Here is a 23,927-nt window from a genome sequence, read left to right as displayed (position 1 = left end):
ACAAAATTGACAAACCCTTGGTTAGGCTCCCTAAGATCAAAAGAGCAAAGACACTAATAAACAAAGTCAGAAATGAAAACGGGGAAGTTATCACAGATGCCACAGAAATACAAAGGATCATCCAAGAATACTATGAAGGACTATATGCCACCAAATTCAATAACCTACAAGAAATAGACAATTTCTTAGAAACATATAGCCTTCCTAGGCTGAACCATGAAGAACTGGAAAATCTAAACAGACAGATCACCAGTAACGAAATTGAATCAGTCATACAAAACCTTCCCCCCAAAACAAAAGTCCAGGACCAGATGGCTTCACTAGTGAATTCTACCAAGCCTTCAAAGAGGATCTAATACCTGTCCTACTCAAACTCTTCCAAAACATTGAAGAAGAGATAATATTGCTTACATCATTTTATGAGATCAACATTACCCTGATACCAAAACCTGGTAAGGATAACACAAAAAAAGAAAACTACAGACCAATATCTCTGATGAATACAGATGCAAACACCCTAAAGAAAATTCTAGCAAATGAAATGCAAAAATGCATTAAAAAGATTATTCATCACGACCAAGTGGGGTTCATCTTAGGGGCACAAGGATGGTTCAACATATGCAAATCCATCAATGTGATACATCATATAAACAAAATAAAGGACAAAAATCATATGATTATATCAATTGATGCAAAAAAAGCTTTTGAAAAGATACAACACCCATTTATGATTAAAACACTTAATAAAATAGGTATAGAAGGAAAATAACATAATAAAGGCCATATATGACAAAACCTCAGCTAATATCATAATTAACAGTGAAACACTGAAGCCCTTTGCTCTACATTCAGGAACACAACAGGGCTGTCCCCTATTACCTCTGCTTTTCAACATAGTGTTGGAAGTCCTTGCCAGAGCAATCAGGCAAGAGAAAGAAATAAAAGGCATCCAAATTGGAAATGAAGAAGTTAAATGGTCACTCTTGCAGATGACATGATGCTATATATAGAAAACCCTAATGACTCCACCGAAAAGCTATTAGAAACAATCAACGAATACAGTAAAGTTGCTGGCTACAAAATCAACATACAGAAGTCCATTGCATTCCTATATACTAACAATGAAATCTCAGAAAAAGAAATAAAAAAAAAATTCCTTTTGCAATTGTAGCAAAAAGAATAAAATACCTAGGAATAAACTTAACCAAGGATGTGAAAGACCTATATGCTGAAAACTATAAGACACTTAAAAGAGAAATTGAAGAAGACACAAAGAAATGGAAAGACATTCCGTGCTCATGGGCTTGAAGAATCAACATAGTTAAGTTGACCGTATTACCCAAAGCAATATACAGATTTAATGCAATCCCCATCAAATCCCAATGCCATTTTTTAAAAAGAAATAGAACAAAAAAAAAATCATCAGATTTATATGGAATCACAAAAGACCCCAATAGCCAAAGCAATCTTAAGAAAAAAGAACAAGACTGGAGGTATCACACTCCCTGACTTTAGCTTGTACTACACAGCAACAATAATCCAAACAGCATGGTATTAGCAGAAAAACAGACATGTAGATCAACGGAATAGAATTGAGAACCCAGAAATAATCCCCCATAAATCTGGACAGATAATTTTTGACACAGAAGCTAAAAACATACAATGGAGAAAGACAGCCTCTTCAATAAATGGTGCTGGGAGAATGGGAAAGCCACGTGCAAAAGAATGAAACTGGACTGCTATCTGTCACCATGTACCAAAATTAATTCAAAATGGATCAAAGACTTAAGCATAAGACCTGAAACAATAAACTGCATAGAAGAAAACATAGGTACTAAACTTATGGACCTTGGGTTCAAAGAGCATTTTATGAATTTGACTCCAAAGGCAATGGAAGTAAAAGCTAAAATAAATGAATGGGACTATATCAAACTTAAAAGCTTCTGCACAGCAAAAGAAACCATCGACAAAATAAAGAGGCAACCAACTGAATGGGAGAAGATTTTGCAAACAGTGCCTCCAATAAGCGGCTAATATCCAAAATATACAAGGAACTCATGCAACTCAACAACAAAAAACAAACAACCCAATTGAAAAATGGGCACAGGACCTGAAGAGACATTTCTCCAAAGAGGACATACAAATGGCAAATGGATTTACGAAAAAATGCTCAACATCACTAATCATCAGCGAAATGCAAATAAAAACCACAATGAGATATCACCTCACCCCAGTTACAATGGCTAACATCAACAAGACAAATAGTAACAAGGGTTGGAGAGGCTGTGGAGAAAAAGGAACCCTCAGACACTGTTGGTGGGAATGCATATTGGTGCAGCAACTATGAAAGGCAGTGTGGAGATTCCTCAAAAATTTTCAAATATAATTACCATATGACCCAGCTATCCCTCTCCTGGGTATCGACCAAAAAAACCTGAAAACTTTTATACATAAAGACATGTGTGCTCCAATGTTCATTGCAGCTTTATTTACGGTGGCCAAGACATGGAAACAACCAAAATGTCCTTCGATAGATGAATGGATAAAGAAGTTGTGGTATATATACACAATGGAATACTATTTGGCAGTAAGAAAAGATGAAATAGGACCATTTGTGACAACATGGATGGATCTTGAGATTATAATGCTAAGCGAAATAAGTCAGACAGAAAAAGTAGAGAACCACATGATTTCACTGAAATGTGGTATATAAAACTGAAAACAATAAAAGAACAGGACAAACAAATGAAGAAAGAAAAACTCATAGACATAGACAACAGTTTAGGGGTTACCAGAGGGTAAGGGGAGAGGGGAACTCTAGAAAAGGGTAAACAGGGTCTAATATATGGTGATGGAAAGAGAACTGAGTCTGGGTGGTGAACACACAGTGTGAGATATAGATAATGTATTATAGAATTGTACACCTGAAATCTATGTAACTTTACTAATGATTGTCACTCCAATAAACTTTAATGTAATATATATATTCTAACCTTATCTAGTCTTCAGAGTAGTGAAAAACAGATGGACACCAAACATAAGCTAATTAATTTCTGCATAAGCTATACACACTAAGATAATTCAGTTCTTAAGCAATATTCAGCTTCCCAAATGATTTGCTTCGGTGTACACTGTAAGTTGGTGATTTTCAGGCAGAAACGGATATGGGCAGAGTTTATTCTCACATCACTTGAAGATAATGCGATTAAGATGGCTTAGTGTTGAATCATTAAGCACATCAGATGTGATAGTAATAGGTTGATGATAATGCCTTCTACTTATCCCTCACGCCCCAAAATAAATATCTTTAGGTATGTTTTTACAAATGTTTTGATTACTTGTACGTTTTCCATTAGCTCCTTATAGATGTCAGTAAGCCTGTCAAAAAGTGGAGATTGAGTTCTATTTTAAGTCTTAAACTCAGATGAAATTCTGTTAAATCCTAAATGTTTCCTCTGTATTAATTCAATGACAAAGACTTCCACCTAGGAAACATTGCCTCCTTTTAAAAGTATAATAATCTAAAGGTCAGAAATCTTTAATGGAAAGTGCCTGTCTACAAATTTTATAAATTTATCGTTTTGATCACACAAAACATCAAAAAAACATTTTCTTCACAACTGTGGAGACTCAGCGTTATAGTTGTTAATAAAAATATGGGGGGAATTCACTGTTTTCAGTTACATTCTGAAGGTATTAGCAATCCTGTACTTTTAATTTTATTTCTAAAATACACTATTATTATATAAGGTAAAGTTGGCTTTTTTCACATTTTCATCTTAAGGAAAGAATGTCTCCTGCAGATAAATCTATATTTTGTAAACTCAATATAAGGTTAAGTACAATGGAATTCACTTTAGCTTTTAATTCTTAAGCGTTAATTTTTTATGTGGGAAGAAATTTCAAAGTCAAGGTTTTGAGAATAAAAAGATATATTATCTTAATTTTCAGCATTATAAAACATATGCTATTACAGATAGATGTAAACAGTTGTAAGCCTGACGGATTTTGTTTTATGCACTATACATAGTGTTGCCTCTAATGACAATGAACCACATGTGATAAACTACAATTACAATACAATGCATTTTTAGAATGTTTCTAAAAATATTTTAAGTCAGTTTTCCACAACAGAAATAACACATTTTTTCCATCTGTGATATTAGATATATTTTCTAAGACTTCATTAATGACCATAAATTTAAGATCAAATGCGGTGGAGGTTTCAAATTATTTTTAGAGGAGAAATGTTAAAAGTTCAACTTCATAGCCAAGACATTTACAGCCACTGAGACCAAACTACTTTGAAATTAAAGTCTTTCATCAGCAAGTTACCTCTTGCTAAGACATAATTGGTGCAAAAACATTAAAATTATTATCACAAAAAATGAACACTCTAAAGTAAAATGAATAAACTGCTCACTTGGCACTGGAAATGAAAATTCTAGTCCAACAACTGCCAAACTACCGAATAAACATGTAATCAAATATCATGGGAAATTGTGTAGTTTTCTTAACTGTTATTTTTAACATTTAATATTTTTTTTCTGAATGTTATTTAGCCTTATCTCCATCCTCAGAACAAAAGTTCAAAAATGGAATCAGAACACGAATATTTTGCATTTTAAGATGAAGTGTCACAAAATTCCACAAGTAGGACTAGAATTTGGCAGAATGCCATTTAGAAGATATTTTCACAATGGACAAAATCCTAAAGATGCTCACACTACAATAAGTTTGAGCCCATTAATTTTAACTCTGGAACAAAGTCATTGATAACTGTTCTCCAAAGACATTAAAGCAGATGGTGAGTTTCATATTTTCACTACGAAGCCTACTTTATGTTTCTATACTGACAGAAGCTGCTGAAACTGAAAGAGCTTGTTTCTTGTTTAATATACTGGAAGTTTTAAGGAAACTTATTGTGGAGGAAGAAAAGTCATCAGTAACTTCTCAACTTTTCTTCCACGTCAACAAACCTGAGTGTGAACAACAACAAACCTGTCAGTGAAGCTCACCAAGCAGTGATTCTCACAGGTTTATGTACCACTGGAGGTTCAGAGAACCTGGGTAGTGAGGAGGTGGAATTTGAAAGAGTTCATCAGTTATCATGATCTGCGTCCCCTAGAGGCACATTACCACCCTCCACGAAAATCACTGATTTCTCTTCCCCTACCTATAAGGCATAAAATACTACGAACAAGGGCTTGTGTATAAAAGCATCTAAAACTCATCTATCCTAGTGTTTCATTAGCCAGGTGTGGATTATTCTTTTAAACGTCGCTAACTTCTTGATATTGGCTTTCCATGGCCTATTCAATTCCTAAAGGGTGTGTATGGTGGATACTATCAACAGATAATGAAGTTATGTGTGACATTAAACACCAGGATGCTAGCTGCCAATATGTGCTATCTGGGCAAGATGATTCTGTAGGAGGGTCTGTTTGCCATCCTAGGACTGACAGACTTCTCAAGATGCTTCTTTTTGATATACCAATTGTCACATTCAGGTCTTCTATTGCCCACTTCCATGCCCTCCCAGGAGTTTCTTTTCAGATACTGTTGGATTTCTCATCAGGCAAGGTAAGCTTTGTCATATAGGTGAAAGGGTAAATTCTGATTTAGCTTCTCCTGAATAAATGCCAAAGGATATTTATGCTAGCTCAAGTCACTGACCACTGACAAGAAAATTATTTATTTTCCCTATAAGCTAATGTTTTTATTGAAAAAAAATGAAGGCCAATAAAAGCTCACTACTGAGGCATGTGGAACGTATTTAGTCAGATCCCAGCATCGTGTGGTGCAGGACACATGTAATTTAGTACCTTTGATAGAGCTGTGTCTGGGCTCTGCGCCGTGTTACCCCCTCCTGCCTTATTGGAAGCCAGAGCATATGAGTCCGTCTGCTCCAGATTTACTCCACTACATGTGTTACAAAAACTTTCCTGCCCCAGAAGGTGGGGTGAAACTATAAACACCCAGGTGCCTTAACAGCTGTGGCACAAGCTGCATTTATTTAGTTCGTGTTAATTATACCATCAAAAAAGCTAAAAGGCTAAATTTTCAGATGGCACAATAGTACCAGCATGATCACTGAAACAAAATAAATAAGTAAATACATGAGAGTTGGCAATACTAAAGGAAAATAAGAGTTTTTATAAATATAGATGAATAAAGGCCATGATGTGCGAGGCATTCAACTACTTGTCCTACCTGTGGGTGGGAGAGGCCATATCGTGATGTGTTCTAAAAGAGTTTTGTTTTAATGTCAAAGGCACAGAAGGAAATAAAGAAGGACACAAGAAAAGGGAGACTGTGACAACTGGGACATTTGCATGCACATGCTCCTGCCCTCCTCCATTATCTCCAGACAGTAAAGTTGGGAAGGGAAAACTTCACTCTGTCCTGGGTGGGCTGGAGGGGAGAATGATACACAGCAGGGCAAACAGAAGGGAAAGCACAGGAAAGTGTACAAAGAAATCCACTGCCACATCACTCAGCCAGCTACAGACACAGATGCACAATTCATGCTCATAAGGGCTATCAGTTCCCAGAGAAAAGTCATTGTCATTTCCTTTACGATGCACACACACATTCTGCAAGAGTGTTATGATGACTCTGAAGGTAGCACCTGCAAGATACATTGCTATACTACTTGTATACTTATATGCATACAATGAGAAATTACAACTGCGTCAGGAAATGCTTATTTGAAGCACATAAATAAAATTTTCCATATCACTTTTTATCTCAAATCCATTTCAACAGTACAAACACTCTAATAACAAGCTCAATTTGATTACAATTATTAAAAGAATTGGATTTCATAGGATGGAATATGGACACATGCCAAAAGTCTTAAAACAAAGATACTATTTCTTTAGATTATGTATCTTTTTTTGTCTCCATTTATTTATGATGTCACTAACTGAATTTTAACTAGACAAGCTTCATAATAGTTCACCAGTCCTACTATGGCTATTGTTGGAAACATTACCTATTAATATTTTCATGAGTTTTCAGATAGGTAATTCCCACTTGAAGAGTATTGTTAATAATAATATTAATAATAAAATAATTGACATTAATACGTGTACTGTATCAGGTATATCACTTAATATTAGCAACAACTTTGTAAGGTAGGCATTATTATCCTATTTTCTAGATTAGCAAACTGAAGATCTGAGGTGTTAAATCACTTGCAAATTATAAAAGGCCGATCGCTATAAGATGTGGAATTTAAAAACATGACTGCCTGTACTCTAAAACCACTAACTTTTAAGTATAGTGGTCAACAGCTCTGAGAAAAGATATACCTCAGAACATGACTGATTTGAAGTTCATGAAATAAATCTGTAGGGTTACTGTTATTTCTTTCTGTCCCAGGATATATGGGCTATTTTGTTCTCTGAAATAGTAGAGGTTATTTTTTCAAACTACAAAGAATTGAGAACATTAGAGCTCTTCGCATTTTGTCTTCCAAATGGCCGTAGAGTGGAGAGAGAGAGAGAGAGAGAGAGAGAGAGTGTGTGTGTGTGTGTGTGTGTGTGTGTGTGTGTAGGTAGAGAATTATAAGGAAAGTACCAGACTAAATCTTCTCCTCTTTAAACGTGCTTCCGGTACATTAACACTTAAATCTTCCTTTCTCAAAAGTGAGGAACAAGAAAAAACACTAAAAGGGAGTAGGGAGAAAAGAAAAGAGAGAAGAAAAGGAGAAGGCAGATAGTGAATGAGAGGAGATAGGAAAGACAGACATTTTCCTAATATGCCTAATTATCTTCTCTAATGTGATTCTAAATAGTAAAGTGGCAAAAGCACTGAAAACCACCCAATACCAAACTTTGTCAAAATGAGCTGTGTTCCTGTCCTCCCTCATGCGAGGAGAGGCACAACTGCACGCTTGGTGTCTCTGCAGCTCTTGGTTCACTGTCTTTCCTTGTTTTTGAAGATGACAATGCCGGCCATCATTTCTTCCTGCCATTGGTCCATCAGGTAGTTGGTTGGGATCCGTTACTACCTTATCTTTTTCTGCAGACTGGTGGATACTATTTGTTATGGCTACTCTGAGTGTTATGGGCTCAAGTTCACTATGCCGTATTCCAGAATATACAGAAATCTTCAAAGATATGGCCACTCTTTTATCTGAGCTTCTCTGACCTCCTCCTGGCTCACTGAGGCATTTCTCTATGGAACTTTGGCAGCCAATAAGGGCATTATCTGTTATGGATAACTGCAAGCAGTTGGACAGATACTCTACATTTCCTCACTTCTCTACATGGTCAGTTACTTCTGGTATCTATACAAAGAGCTGAGGATGAAGCACAACCAGAGTGGACAGAGCACATTTCTCATGGTTAGAGATAATATTTGTCTCGTTGGTCAAAAAGCTATCATTTTGTCAAGCCCGATACCTTTACTACTGATGATACCTGTATTCTGCCTGGAGAATGCCAGGGAATGCTTCTGCAACTTCAGCCAGAGCCACAGGCCTATCCGGATGCCCTCACCTTTGTAAGCCATGGCTGAACTGCCTTCTGCCAACACATCAGTCTGTAGTACACTTATTTTTATGGGATCACCATTTTCCTGGCCAGCTTTCTAACCAGCCTCCTCACCCTGGTTTTACTCATCCAAGCCCAGACCTTGTATAAGAAGTTTGTGAAATCAACTGGCTTTCTGGGGTGTGACCAGTGGGCAGTGATTCACATCATGGAGCAGCGAGTGTGCTTCTACCCACTGGCTTTTGTTTGCTGCTGGGGCCCAGCTGTCATTCTGAGAATCATACAGCTGATCAAGCCACAGGACACCAAGATTCACATGGCCCTCTGTTATCCAGGCTCTAACAGCATCATCTCATGGTTTACTCAACTCTGGAGTATATGGCTGGACACAGTACAGATTCTTTCAACTAAAGCAAAGGCTCAGCATGAGGCAGATACCCAGACTTCATTATTATGCTCACAGAAGAGATTCTATAGCGGAGGCCTAGATCTATTGGCATCTACCCTTACTTTTGCTACCAGCATCTCCACCATTCTTGGAAATTATAATACTGGAATATCCAGGAACTGCAGTTATTCCACACTGAGGGATTGGGAAGAGTGTTGGAGAACAACATCTTAAGTCTTTTCTAACCATGCCTTGAATTATGAAAGGGAAAGGGAATATAGTACCATGGTCAGTAGCTATTCTAGGTGAATTGGCTAGGATCTCTTCATTGTTCTCAGATTTATTAGTGATTCTTAAAGTCTTTGATCAGGGAGATGAAGCCACTTTCTATCTAAGAGATAGACTCATATTACCTCGATGAATATTAGATTTGTCTAAGCCTTTTCTAGAAAAAATAATTCCAGGTTATTATTTATATGATCCACTTCTAGGCTCTCTACTACATGGTTGTGGGGGAGGTAGGGTGGCATGAACAATGTACTCAGATCTTTTCATTGCTGTTACTGTCTCTGAGGTTGGACAAAGAAAGTTCTGGGTTTCTGGTCTTTGAAGAGGTTTGGAAATACGGAAAAAGTAAAGACAATAACTATCAAAAAAGTGACAGTGAGATCCTCAGATACACTATATCCTAGCCTCTTCTATGGTCAGTGCTGTTCTAAGTCTTGGCAGTAGGGATCATGCTACTCTAGAAAAGTAAGGACCATCTTTTGAAGTTACAGGCGATGATAAGATTTAGGAGAAATCATGACTGAAAGAAACTCCATTAATCAAAAACTCTAAACTGTCATTTACAAGCTGAAGTCCAAAGTAGGTTTCAATGCTGGGACATTGAATTAGGTTGAACCACATGAACTTGCCATTTTGGAGGTGAAAATGGTTGAATATCAATTTTACATGGTTCAACCTAACAGTAAGTGCTAAATATGTTTATAAAATAAATGAACAAACAAATGAATGAATGACTAATATAATAAGTAGAACTTGAACCTTTTGGGAAAGAGAAGATTCCTCGAATGCAGAGCCTCATTTATGAGTACAGATGTCTAATCTGGGATACCATCCTTCTCATCATCCCTGTCTATGGCTTAAAAAACACTCTGCACCCCAACACCATGTGACTTACATGGGGAACTGCGTGTTTGATGTTTCTCAATGTGTGGGAGACTTTGGATATTTTCACATAGCAGCCTCCCACATTTTATATCTTTGGCATCGCACTTGCTGAAGATCTTAAAAATCCCCTTAGATTCATTGCCAGTTTCCAGACCTGTCCCTCTTGGTTTTCATGTAGTTATAGCAACTTGCCCAGGCAACCTTTGTGCCCTTCCAAAGATTTCGACACACTGATTCTCCAGACTTCGCCATCGGCCCTGGTAATCATGACCTTGTTATTCACAAAGGGTGCCATCTTGCTTCTAGGCATTTGTGTGCACCACTTGGAGGTACCATTACAGCATTCTCGGAAGTCACACTAATCCACCATGAGGTGGCAGGGTGTGGTTCCTTTAGAAATTTGCAATTTTTGTAAATGGATCGAAATGCACGATCTGAACCCTTCTTTAGCCAGTATGAGGGCAGGCAAAATGATCCTTTTGACAATGAAGGACACTGCCACAATCACATTCTTCTCCTTTATCTACTCTCTTATTCCCACCATATGACTTTCCAAAGTAGCTCTGGAACAAAGCTTTAGGAAACAGGCAGTCCTCTCTGTGCTTATGTAACAGCTGGTGAAAGTAGTGGAAAAGTGCAGTTGCTGATGCCCATATCTATAGTAATAAGTTCATGCATACTACAGAGGTTCCGGCCATGGCACCAGGAGGCCACATTGGCAGGCTTTATTCTCAAGTTGTGGCCAAGCTCATGAACCAGGAGAACTGCGTAATGTGGTATATTTTCATAAGAGAAAGATTCAACACTGGTTGCATCCTTAGCCATGCAGAAACCACTGAGAAATGCATGGCCATGGTATTTCCCAAGACTTTGGCCAATAATTATATGAGCAACATCATGCTTCACCATGCTCAAAAGATGCCAGTGTCTCCAGCTGTCAAAATTTTGAAGTATTTCCTGCAAATTCAGGGAGATTTTCACAAGGGTTCTCTCTAACGGGTAAATACTACTTTCACATTTAGCTCCTTCATGTACCTGTTGACCAGAGTGTGGGCATCCATTATCATCTATGTAGTCTTGGTAACATTATTATTTGGAATTTTTTATTGTCAACCACAATAAACATTTCTAGATACTTGGGAAGTGTCCACACATAGGGCATATGAACTGAGTAGCATTCTATTCTGTTCTGAAATTGTGAAGTGGTTAAGAGCTCTTCCTGTTTCTCCACTGACTACACAAGACTCATCTGATTTTAAGGATAGGCTGTCAAGCATATGCTCAGAATTCTTCTAAGTATATATAGGCTTAATGGGAAAGACAGTGCCATGGAAAGTCAGGATTCCCTTTAGCCCTGAGCAAGTGCTAACAGTCACAAGAGATTCCAGGTCACCCTCTGAATATCCAGTCATCCTGAATAAAAGGCATGCCTAAGTTCGTGACAAATAATCCCTTCTTTTGCTTCCTTAATAATATGGCATTTTCCTTGTATGAACAGGACACAGGCCACATTTTCTGCTTTTTTCTTTCAGTTCTCTGAGCATCACTAGGTTCTTAGGCATGATTATTTCATAGTAAAGATATTCGCACTTACAATGCGTCCCCGGAAGTATAGTTACCATCAGCAATAAGATGACATGCAGCTTATTATGGGAAGGGCCCGTTCTCAAGCATCCCACCTAGGGATTCCTGAGGAAAAAAATCACTCCAAACCTTACTCATAAACACTTGATTTCATAGAAGAAAGGGCAAGGGGGGAGGCAAAGTAACTAACTGAGATTGTCATTGTCATGGCCCAAGTGAAACAGCTAGTGATCCAGACTTGTGTCTCTCACTTGCCTTCCCTGAGACCTAAATCTTTGTCTGTGACACAGTTGTTTGGCCAAAGCTCAAACCTGTGCTGCATGCCAGAAGCAGCTGCTCCCACCCTGAGTATTACATGATGATACCTGCCTTTTGGCTCCGTCTTTTCCTACTCCTGTTGTGCTCTCTGTCTTCAGGACTGTCCTTACTTTGCAATCTCCCACAAAGAACAGAAGGTTTTGCTCCTTAGCTGTGCTCCTGCTGTCTTTATAGAGGGCTATCCCAACGAGAGGAAACTTTCAGAGGTGCAGCCAGTACTATGACCCAGACTCAGGCTCTGAGAAAAGAGAAAACTATAACTGCCATCCCTCAGTCCCTGTCCCATAGAACAGCCTTCCCGTCCTATCATCTGTTATTCATTTGAGTCACTGAAACTAAAATTTCCAGATCCGGGGTTTGTGGATCCTTGGGGAGGTCACAGGCCTCTGCCGTCCAATGCCTTTGCACCATTTCCTACTCTGTACCACACAGCCCATTTCAAACCTCCAACATATTTCCTCTTGCTCCCTCATTATTCACAATATGATTATTTGCACAATCCTGGTATACATGTAAAGGATTTTTAGAATAATTAACCCATGCCTCTGTGAAAAGCAAATATATAAACTGAACAACAGCAAAAAAAAAAAAAAAAAAAAAAAAATTACCTGTGTTACCTTGGGTGAGTCATTATATACACTGCATTTTACTTTCTACGTCAATAAATACAGAAGCTTGGACTAGATAACCTCTAGGGGCCCTTCCAAATAAAATTATGTTATTTTTTCTAATAGTTTCAATTTAGTCTATAAGACAAAATACTCTTTTAAAAGAGCATATTAAAGATAAGTAATATATGGTTTTCACAATTTCAACATATTCTCAACCTTATAACTCTAAACAAATAATATTTAATAATTTTCTAAAGTAGTAGTATTTTATGTACCAGTATGTAAGCATTGATATTAGATATGACATTGTTGAAATTGAGCCTTGATATATCACTCTTTATACTTGTTTTTAGCATTTCCATGAAAGTATAGCTTGATGCAAATTTTCCTTATTGTGAAACATATACAGGGGATACCAAAAAAACTGTACACACATTTTAAGAAAGGAAAAAATCTGTATTAAAATTACACTGTTGGTAACCACTTTGAGCACCTCTTGTAATTTCAGGAGTCAAACGTGACTTGAATTCATCTTTTGTTATCGGTATATATTATTACAATTTTAATACAGTTTTTTCCTTTCTTAAAATGTGTGTACAGTTTTTTGGCACCCTCTGTATATCATTCCACAATATGTAACCCCAAAATAATGCAGGCCAAATTGTTGTTACAAAATTCATGAAATTGATCAAAATCCATTTCTTAATCATTTCAGGTTGCTGTTTTCTCAACCTTGCATTGCCCTTTTAAGACAAGACAGTAATGTTTCAAATTGCTAAAGGCAATGCCTGAAGTTTAGAACTATGAAATGTCCTTCTAGCTCTATAAATATTATTTATGCTCTATTTATTTGGAGTAAAACATTTTGGTCAATTCCATTACACTTTGAGATTAATAGTTATCTATTGATTCTTTAATACCTTAATCATAGAAGTAGAAGAAAAAAAAACAAATGCAACATCTTAAAGAAAAAAATATTAATAAAATCATAATCTTTTACCAAAATACAAACATTCCTGATTTCTGTTCTTTGAAAAACCCTTTCCTGAACTCACACAATTTCTCTGCTTCCCTTCTAGCCAAACCTTTAAATTAATTGTCTATACCAGATGTATCCAATTTCTCTCCTCTTATTCTGTCTCAAACCCATTTGATCCAGACTTTCACTTCCAATACTATTCTGAAAATTCTCTTTTCAAGGTACGAATAACTTCCATGGGGCAAAAATCAAATAATTAATTCTCATATCTCATTTTCTTGACTTTATATTTAATATCCTTGATCATGCTTCTCCTTTCTTGAAACATTTCATCTTGTGGCTTCCAGTCACCCACTGAATCTTATTTTTTCTCTTACATCATAGCTCTCTTACTCAGTCTACTTTGCCATTTTTTCTCACCCACTCAATTTCTAAAGGTTGGAATGTCCTAAAAATCAGTCCTCAGACTTTTTCCTTTTTTCCATCTATACTCATTCCATAGGCGATTGCATCCATTTTCATGCCTTCAAATTCCATCTCTAGACTCTTAACTCCAAGCCAAGACAACATGCCTAAAATACAGCCTTCTATATTTAAGTATTTACTGAACATCTTTCTTTGCAGGTGAAAGAGGCATCACAGAGCCAATGTGGTCCCCCAAATTTGTTTTAACCCAAAACTTTCATCTCCCCATTACCATTTCAATTTTAAAAATGCAAACTTATATACCCTTAGATTAAAAACAAAAAAACTGGGAGTGACATTATAGGAATGGCAGCAGCTGGGTGCACTTTTGAGTTCTCCTCCGGATCTTATCAGAAACGGGACATTTATAACCCATCAAAGGACTCTCTGCTCATCACACAGAACAGCTAAGAGACTCGTGCAAGGATTACTTGCAGGTGGGGAAAATTCGGCGAGCAGGGGAAGAGGGAAGGGAGCGGAGTGGAGATGCGGCCCACATCTGCAGCTGTGGGGTCATGGTCCGCATCAGCGGCCGTGGAAATGCGGTCTGCATCTGCGGCTGTGGAGGTGCAGCCCACATCTGCGACTGTGGAAACGCGGCCGCATCCTTGGCGGTGGAAACCCGGCTAACATCCGCAGCTGCAGAGACGCAGGGGATCCCAGGACGGAACAGAGAACACAAAAGCCAGGAGGTGGGCTCTTTCCCTGCATCCCACAGCTGATCTCTCCCGCTGAGGGGGCGGCATATCTAGCATCTGAGGCAATAACCTCAGCTGATAACTCCAGTTAAGCCCTAGGCCGGACAAAGGACACAAACTCCATACCTGGGACCCTCCCCCAGCTCTTCCAATCCTACCCCTGCCCTTCCAGAGACTTGAACTGGCCCCTGAACTGAGGAGTAGTGTCATATTGCCGAGGAGCCTTGCTGCTCGGGCTCTCGGAAGACCGGTGGGTGGCTCTGGCCCAGAGAGGAGGCTGGGAGGAGTGTGGGTTTTGCTGGGCTAGGAGAGAGGGGTCTCCTCTGCCCCCAGCCACCACCTTTTCTGGCCTGCGGGAAGAGTGTGACACAGCTGGGATGGGAAAGAGAAGACCCCTCCATCCACAGCCCCCACCCTTTCTGGCCTGCCTAGGGCGGGGCAATTACATCTATGGAGGCACTCCCAGGGATCAGCAGTAAGTGGCAGACAAAGCTCTGGGCTTTCAGCAGCTCAGAAATCTCCTGCCTGCCACACACACACACACACACACACACACACACACACACACACACACGGAAGAAGTGCCCTAAGACTCAGGAGAACTAGGTACAGGGCTGGTTCTGTTACTCAGCGTGCATATGTGCAGGCAAGGGCAGAAACTGCACTGGCTTTGTAAAAACTACCGTCCAGACCCCTCAGCCCCACGCATTTAAATCTGCAGTCCCAACGTCACTCTGCGCACCAGGTGACCGGCTCTGTCTGCACAATATGCAGGGGACGCTTTGGTACAGCAGAGGACAACCTCGAGATTACTTGGTGGGCTTAAGCCAAGACTGTTTTGTTTTGTTTTGTTTTTCTATCTTTGATATCTTTGCCTGTGTTGAGTGGGGGTTGTCGGTTGTTTTTACATGTGAATGTATTTGATTTTTTCTTTGTTGTTGTTGTTGTGCTTGGTGATTTGCTTTGTTCTGAAATTGCCCTACCAGGGCCCAGCTTAAGAGGCACAAGATTCAACATACCCAGAGGCCAACTCCAGACCAAACCAGAGTACTACCGGGTTTGACCTACAAGTGACACACCCAGAGGGGATTCTTTACAGGCACAAGAGCCCATAGAGGCCAAACCACATTTAAGCGGTCAACCCTCACGCAGCAGAACACCCTGCAGTGGGCAGAGCCAAGTATCACAACTAGTCAGCCTAAGAGTTAACCCCACCTACTCACAAGCGAAAAGTAATTAAAGATCTTCTTTCACAGGACAATATACACAACACAAGAGTCACCTTTGGAGCACAAGCAGAGGAGAAGAACAAAGTAGTGCAAGTAAAATATAAAGGATAGATACTACATAAGATAACCCAGCAAGAACTAAGAACTCTAGGGCATCTACCTAATACATTGAAACAAACACAGAGAGTCAGCCAGAATAGGGAAACAAAGAAATATGTCCCAAATAAAAGAACAGAAGAAACCTCCAGAAATGGAATCAAATGAAACAGAGGTAACCAACTTATCAGAGACAGAGTTCAGAACAGAGATGATAAGAATGTTTAAGGAGCCTAGAGATGACATCAAGAAGGATGTAGAAATCATAATGAACAACCAGTTAGAACTAAAGAACACAATTACTGAAATAAAGAACTCACTTGAAGGAATTAACAGCAGGTTAGATGAAGCAGAGGATCGAATCAGCGACTTAGAAGACAAGTTAGCAGAGATCACCCAAACAGAACAACAAAAAGAAAAAAGAATAAAAAACAATGAAGATGGTTTAAGAGACCTCTGGGATAACATCAAGCGCAACAACATGCGCATCATAGGAATACCAGAAGGTGAAGAGAGGAAGCAAGGGATTGAGAACATATTTGAAGTAATAATGTCCGAAAACTTCCCTAACCTGATGAAGGAAACCAACATACAAGCCCAGGAAGTGCAGAGAGTTCCAACCAGGATAAACCCAAACAGGTCCACACCAAGACACATTATAGTTAAAATGGCAAAGGTTAAAGACAAAGAGAGAATCCTAAAAGCAGCAAGAGAAAGACAGAGGGTTACATACAAGGGAACTCCCATAAGACTATCAAATGACTTTTCTACAGAAACATTGAAGGCCAGGAGGGAGTGGCAGGAGATACTCAAAGTGATGGAAAACAAAGGCCTACAACCTAGATTGCTTTATCCAGCAAGGCTATCATTTAAAGTTGATGGAGAGATAAAGAGCTTCCCAGAAAAGAATAAGCTAAAGGAATTTATTACCACCAAGCCAGCATTGCAAGAAATACTAAAAGGACTTCTGTAAATAGAAGAAAGATGAAAACAATCTAACTACAAATTTAAAAATGGCAATAACTATGTACCTATCAATAATCACTTTAAATGTAAATGGATTAAATGCTCCAATCAAGAGACATAGGGTGGCTGAGTGGATAAGAAAGCAAGACCCTTGTATATGCTGTATACAAGAGACTCACCTCAGATCAAAAGACACACACAGGCTGAAAGTGAAGGGTTGGAGTAAGATATTTCATGCAAATGGAAATGAGAAAAAAGCTGGAGTTGCAATACTTATTTCTGACAAAATAGACTTTAAAATGAAGAAAATATTAAAAGACAAAGATGGGCACTATATAATAATAAAGGGATCGATCCGACAAGAGGACATAACCCTAGTAAACATCTATGCACCCAACATAGGAGCACCTAAATATATAAAACAGATATTGACTGACATAAAGACAGAGATCAACAGTAACACTATCATAGTAGGGGACTTCAACACACCTCTGACAACAAGGGACAGGTCTTCCAGACAGAAAATCAATATGGAAACAACAGCCTTAAATGATACATTGGACCACTTGGATTTAATCGATATTTTCAGAGCATTTCACCCCAATGCTGCAGTACACACATTCTTCTTTGGCGCGCATGGAACATTTTCCAAGATAGATCATATGTTAGGCCACAAAACAAGTCTTGATATGGGCCGACCCGGTGGCTCAGGCAGTTAGAGCTCCGTGCTCCTAACTACAAAGGCTGCCGGTTCGATTCCCACATGGGCCATTGGGCTCTCAACCACAAGGTTGCCAGTTCAATTCCTCGACTCCTGCAAGGGATGGTGGGCAGCGCCCTCTGCAACTAAAAAATTGAACACGGCACCTTAAGCTGTGCTGCCACTGAGCTCCTGGATGGCTCAGTTGGTTGGATCATGTCCTCTCAACCACAAGGTTGCCGGTTCGGCTCCCGCAAGGGATGGTGGGCTGTGCCCCCTGCAACTAGAAAACAGCAACTGGACCTGGAGCTGAGCTGCACCCTTCACAACTAAGACTGAAAGGACAACAACTTGAAGCTGAACAGAACCCTCCACAACTAAGATTGAAAGGACAACAACTTGACTTGGATAAAAAGAAAAAAGTCCTGAAGTACACACTGTTCCCCAATAAAGTCCTGTTCCCCTTCCCCAATAAAAAAAAAACAAAAAAAAAAAACAAAAAAAAAGAAGCTCAGCAGACTCCAAACATGATAAACTCAAATAAAACAATGCTCAGACACATCATAAACAAGCTACTAAAAACATTAGACTATGAACAAAACTTTGAAAACAGCTAGAGAAAAACAATACATTACAGTTAGGGAAACAGTAATTTGAATCATTTCTGATTTCTCATTAAAAACTATGGAGGACAGAAGACAGTGGAGCAGCATCTTAAAGTGATGAAAGAGAATAACTGTGAATCCAGAATTTTATGTCCATTGAAAATCTCTTTCAGGATGAAAGATAAATAAGGACATTATCAAATAAAGGGAAACTCAGAGAAATTGCTAGTAGACCTGCTCTAAAAAAATGCTAAAATAAGTTTTTCAGCCAAAAGGAAATGATAGAAACTTGAATTTATTAAATCTCTTACTCAAAAGTAAATTTTTAAATATAATATTTTATTTTGTAAGTAATTAGAGGTTTGTCTGAAGACAAATAAAGAGTATTTTCAAGAATGAAGGAAAAGGATGAAAAATAGCAAATACACGGGCAAATGTAAAACTGGTTTTCTTCTTAAGTTCTTTAAAATATGTATGTTTGTCTAAATCAATTTATGTATGTTTAACCCACGTGACAGCTATAATGAAAACGTTGGTGAGGAAGAGTAAAAGGAACCTATATGGTTGTAGAGTTTCTATTAATGCATTTCAACGGAAGAGGTAAAATATACCTCTGAGAAGACCGTGAAAGGTCAAGTATATATGTTATGAAACCTAGAGCAGAGCAAGCACTAAGAAATAATACAAGAGATATAGATAACATTCAATAGCTAAATTAAACTACAATATGAAAAATAAATATTCAAAGAATCCAAAAAAGGCCAGAAAAGGAGAGGGATAAAAAAGATATGGTACAAACAGAAAACAAATAATAAAATGATAGAATTAAATACAATTGTATCAGTAAACACATTTAAATAAATAGTTGAAACATATATTAAGAGATTGTCAAGTTGAATTAGAAAAAAAAAAAAAACAAGGCTCACCTACATTCTGTCAACAAGAAACCTACTTTAACTATAACTATATTGGTAAGTTAAAAGTTGAAGGATGAAGAAAGATATGCCATGCAACGATCAAAAGGAAGTTGGAGTGACTATAGTAATATTAGAAAAAGTAGACTTCAGAACAAGAATATAACTAGGGATAAGGAGGGAAAATATATAATGATGAAAGGATCAATTAACCAAGAAAACTTAACAAATACATATATATATATAGATGTATCTATCTATCTATCTATCTATCTATCTATCTATCTATCTATCTATCTATCTATGTATCTATCTACAGATATAGTTATACATATATACACACCTACATATACATTTATAAATGTATATATATGCACACATACATATATATGCATATATACTCATATGTGTATATATATATTCATATATATTCATATTTAATACAACAGAGCTTTGAAATAGATGAAGCAAAAAATAGTATAACAGGAAAAAGAATAAACTAACACTTTTAAGTAATACATGGTCCAAAAAGGAAGTTATAAGGGAAATTAGAAATCTTTTGAGTAGAATGAAAATAAAATCACAACATACCACCATTTTTAAGGTATAGCTGAAACAGTGGTTAGAGGGAAGATTATAATATTAAATATTACAGATTAAAAAAGAAGACAGTTCTCATTCCCATGTTTTAAATTTCTACCTTAAGAAATGAGAAAGGAGAGCAAAATACCTCCCAAAGCAAACAAAAAGAAGGAAATAACCAAAAAAGGAACATAAATCAATAAAATTGAAAAAAAAATAGTAGACAATACAATGAAATCAGAAGTTGGTTATTTGAAAAGTCTGAGGTGGGAGAAAATAAAAAGAAACAACACAGAGGATTTAGTAAATATTGCATTTACTTGTAATGATACTTTCACTCCTGGCAAAGGAGAAAAAAAAAAAAAAATCTGTGGACAAGATGATCAGAGTTTGAACTGTGTCCTGTTTTCACATGGGCAAATTTGATTTTATTTCATTCTATTTCTGTAGAATTGATGAAAATCACTATAATTACATAAGCCAAGTGATGGATGAGGTATGATCATGGAAACTGTCTTTATCAGTTTATCAAAACTGGATGATCTAGTACTGTGTAGCAGGGAATTAGAAACAAAATTTGGAAACTACAGGATCTCATTCCCTAGTGTTTTTCAAATATCTCAAAGCATTTTTAATATGGAGCTGGAGCTGTCAGAGGCCCAATTTGAGCCCCTTGAAAAATTTAGATTATGTTAAGGATAAATCTATACAATTTCAAAATCAACATGTATGTATTCCAAAAAAGATGACATTTTTGGTCTTAATTATTTTTAAAAGAAGACGATATTATGAACTTAATAATCATAAATGAAGAATAGATATGAAACTCTTGAAAATATCTGGAAAGCCATTGTAAATAAATATTATTTGAGATTTAATAAAGAGATGATAACTGTGAAAGCCTTGGTCACACATGCTTTGGTAACTTAAATGGTGATCAAATTGCCTCTCTGTAACTATAATAGTCTTTTTGTAAAAGGTCTCAAAAGTTAATGGGGGAAAGAATAATGCCATACATATTTCATCAGAGAAATTTTCAAAATGAATCTGTAAACTTATTTACTTTTCTTAGTAAATTTTGTTTGGTATTTTTGTCCTCTCTCCTTTGCACTGGGTGTCTTTTCAATATAAATTTTCCTCTAAAAATGTAATCTACTCTGAATATGTATGGGAATACTCACATTGCAAAAGCAAAGCCCTTATTAAATTTTTCAGGCTTTGCAGAAACTATGTACTTTTAGAGTCTGGCTTGTTGCCCCAGGAACCTATGTCCATGGAACGGCATTTGTCTGTCAATTTCCCCCAGTAAACAAATTATTAAATGAATTATGACAGTAAGTAACCATAGGGAAATGACCGTAGGAAAGTAAGTGGGAAGCTATGAACCCCCTGCTAAATAGATCATAAAATTTTATCCTCTGGTGCCATTTTCTCACAATTCTAAATATGTCACATTGCACTAAAAAATGAAATTTACATAGCTGTCATTTCCATTGAAGTCCTTTTTGCAGATAGCACAAGGTAATTTGATGCCATTCTAGGTGGCTAATATGAATAATTTATGAAAAATCTCCTGGCGACTAATCTTCTGTCATTCAAGGTTAAGTAAGAATCCCTTTCTCCCTTCCATTTTTTTGGCCTGATTATCTAAAGAACACTTTGATCTTAGTGACTACTACAAAAATTGGAACATCTATCATTATTTTACAAATTGGTATTAAAAATCAATAAAAGTCAGATTTGGTGAATATTCTCTCACGTGAATGCAAGTTATAAGCCAGAAGTATTTCCTTTTCCCAACAACACACTGATTTGTATATGTTCTGAAAGGGCAAGCAGGAGGGTAAGAATAAATTATTTTACAGCGCCCTAAGTGTGCACAAAGTGCTTGACAAATTCCCAAAAGTTGCATTACTGCACTAACACTATTTTCTACATGAATAATTCATGATTATCAAAGGACAGAAGACACCTAAAATTTGTTATCAAAGCCCCAAGACATGGATTACTTTATCATTTAAATATCACAGCAAAACTCTAAATAAAATATTTCTCAGAAAAAAAAAATTCAGGAAGTTACCTCTGTTGCTGCCTCCAGGGAAAAAAAGAAGATCACATAATACATTTGAAATGCAGATACACTTTTGTGATTGTCTGGCTATTTATACTTTCTGATTATCTGCTGTTATGGATAATTAAGAATTTGCTCTATTTTGACATTTTTGTCTCAGTAGGCAACAAAACTTACTAGTAGTTATTTCACACACTTAAACTAGTCAAAACTACTAGTAATAGCAAAGGTGTTAAAACAGAATAATAAAAATAAAAAATTAGAATGACTAGTACATAGGGAAGAGACCTGGCTTCGGGCAACAGAAGCATGTTGGAAGTGGTGGTGATAAGTAGTTACATATGTGCAAATATACCTCCGTGGAGGTTAGCTGAATTTTACTGAACATCGTATTGAAAACATGAAAACCTTTATCGGACTAGGTAAAAAGGCCTATTATATTAAAAATGAGCAAACCGAACACAGCACATGCAGTAAACCCATATGCCAGGAGTGGGTTATTCAAGGCTTAGCCTTCCAGTGTATGAAATAAGAACAGGCTTTTGTATAAGGGAGGAAGTAGACAGAAAATAAGGAAGGGAGAAAAAAAGCAAAAGTGTGTAACCATAGCTATAAGCCTAAGTGATTTGGCAGTTGTTCAATACTAATTAAACACATTAAGCAACCACCTAATCTTGTGCAATATCCATAGGCTATAACAGTTTCATAGTCTCCTTAACCTTAGTCATTATTGCCTTTAAATTTAAAGTGAGCAAGGAGCAAAAATAGCGTTTAACAAAAATTATACGTATAGATTAGAGCTCCCTAAACATTGAAATACGTTTTTCAAATCCATGTTGGGTATTCCTTAAGTGTCTTTGTTGAAAGAAAATTAGAATAACATTTTATTTTAATATTGCAAGTAATTTAAAAAATTGTTTGAAGGCTAGTATAGCGAGGATCCATTATTCAAATACTGACACATTAGGGAGCCATGCCAACTGTGACCGATGCAGAACACATATCTTTTGCTCTAAACTGATGGAATTTATTAAAATCTAAAAGAATAAACCAATTTGGCAGCTATGTGTCTGGTAAAACATTACACTATAATAGAAAAAAATACACATGGAAAATGAACGATTCATACTTTGGAAATATCAACTCACATAAAATGCCAAAACGAATATTTATTTGCTTTTTAAAGTTTAACTAAACCTATTTGTTAAACTCTACTCCGATTTTGATTTATTGTTACCTTTATTTTTATAAATCATTAATTGCCTACAGATGGCATTTATTCCATGTGTAATACACACTACACCATCACTAGAAAAGTACTACAATAGCTTAAAAATACCTCTTATTATCAGCCACCCACCTCACTTATTGCTAAAATCAATGAGATGCATTTATGTGAAATGAAGTAATTGTCCAGTATACTAAATTTATAATTATGACATGATGTTAAACAAACAAAAAAACGCCACTAATGTGGTTGGGATTCTGAAAACACAATAAATAATCTACAACTTTTATCCAAGTTTAACAAATATTCAGTTACTAGGATAAATTAATGGCCAGGTTTAATGTTTTCAAAGAGAAATATACTCTAACAAAACAAAACAAAACAAACAAAACAAATCAACAGGAATCAGCTTTCTAACTTCCACTATCAACTAAGCTCAGATCTTTTTAAACATATTGTCTTCCTTTCCTTCTCTTTTTAATTGAATGTACAGGAGTTTTATACAGTAAATATTGAGAAGTTGACATAAGGAAACACACACACACACACACATTGACAACATACCTGTGACTTTTAATTGGTTAGAAAAGACTAGAAATATTTTGAACTCAAATCACTTGGGAAGCTTCATTATACACATATTCAGTACAGGACAGTGCGAAGTAAAAACAAAAACAATGTTTACTTTCTTATAAACACACATCAAAGAAATTATTCCAATCATACAAAGTGAAAAATAACTGTACATTTAATCTTGCCTAATAATATAAAGCTTGGGAAACAAAATATTACTTTGTATTAAGTCAATTGCAGAATGTG

At 36.9% G+C, this 23,927-nt stretch overlaps 1 protein-coding gene and 1 pseudogene across 6 annotated transcripts in view; one reads left to right on the top strand and one right to left on the bottom strand.

Annotated features, from left to right (window-relative positions):
• PCDH11X (protocadherin 11 X-linked) overlaps positions 1 to 23,927 on the bottom strand; it is an 803,219-nt gene that overhangs the window by 168,014 nt on the left and 611,278 nt on the right. The window lies entirely within an intron of this gene.
• Positions 8,055 to 9,123, top strand: LOC109436037 (transmembrane protein 116; annotated as a pseudogene).

The sequence above is a fragment of the Rhinolophus sinicus genome, chromosome X (assembly GCF_036562045.2).
Source record: "Rhinolophus sinicus isolate RSC01 chromosome X, ASM3656204v1, whole genome shotgun sequence".
Classification (NCBI taxonomy): Eukaryota; Metazoa; Chordata; class Mammalia; order Chiroptera; family Rhinolophidae; genus Rhinolophus; species Rhinolophus sinicus.
This window is presented reverse-complemented; position numbering and strand designations above follow the sequence as displayed.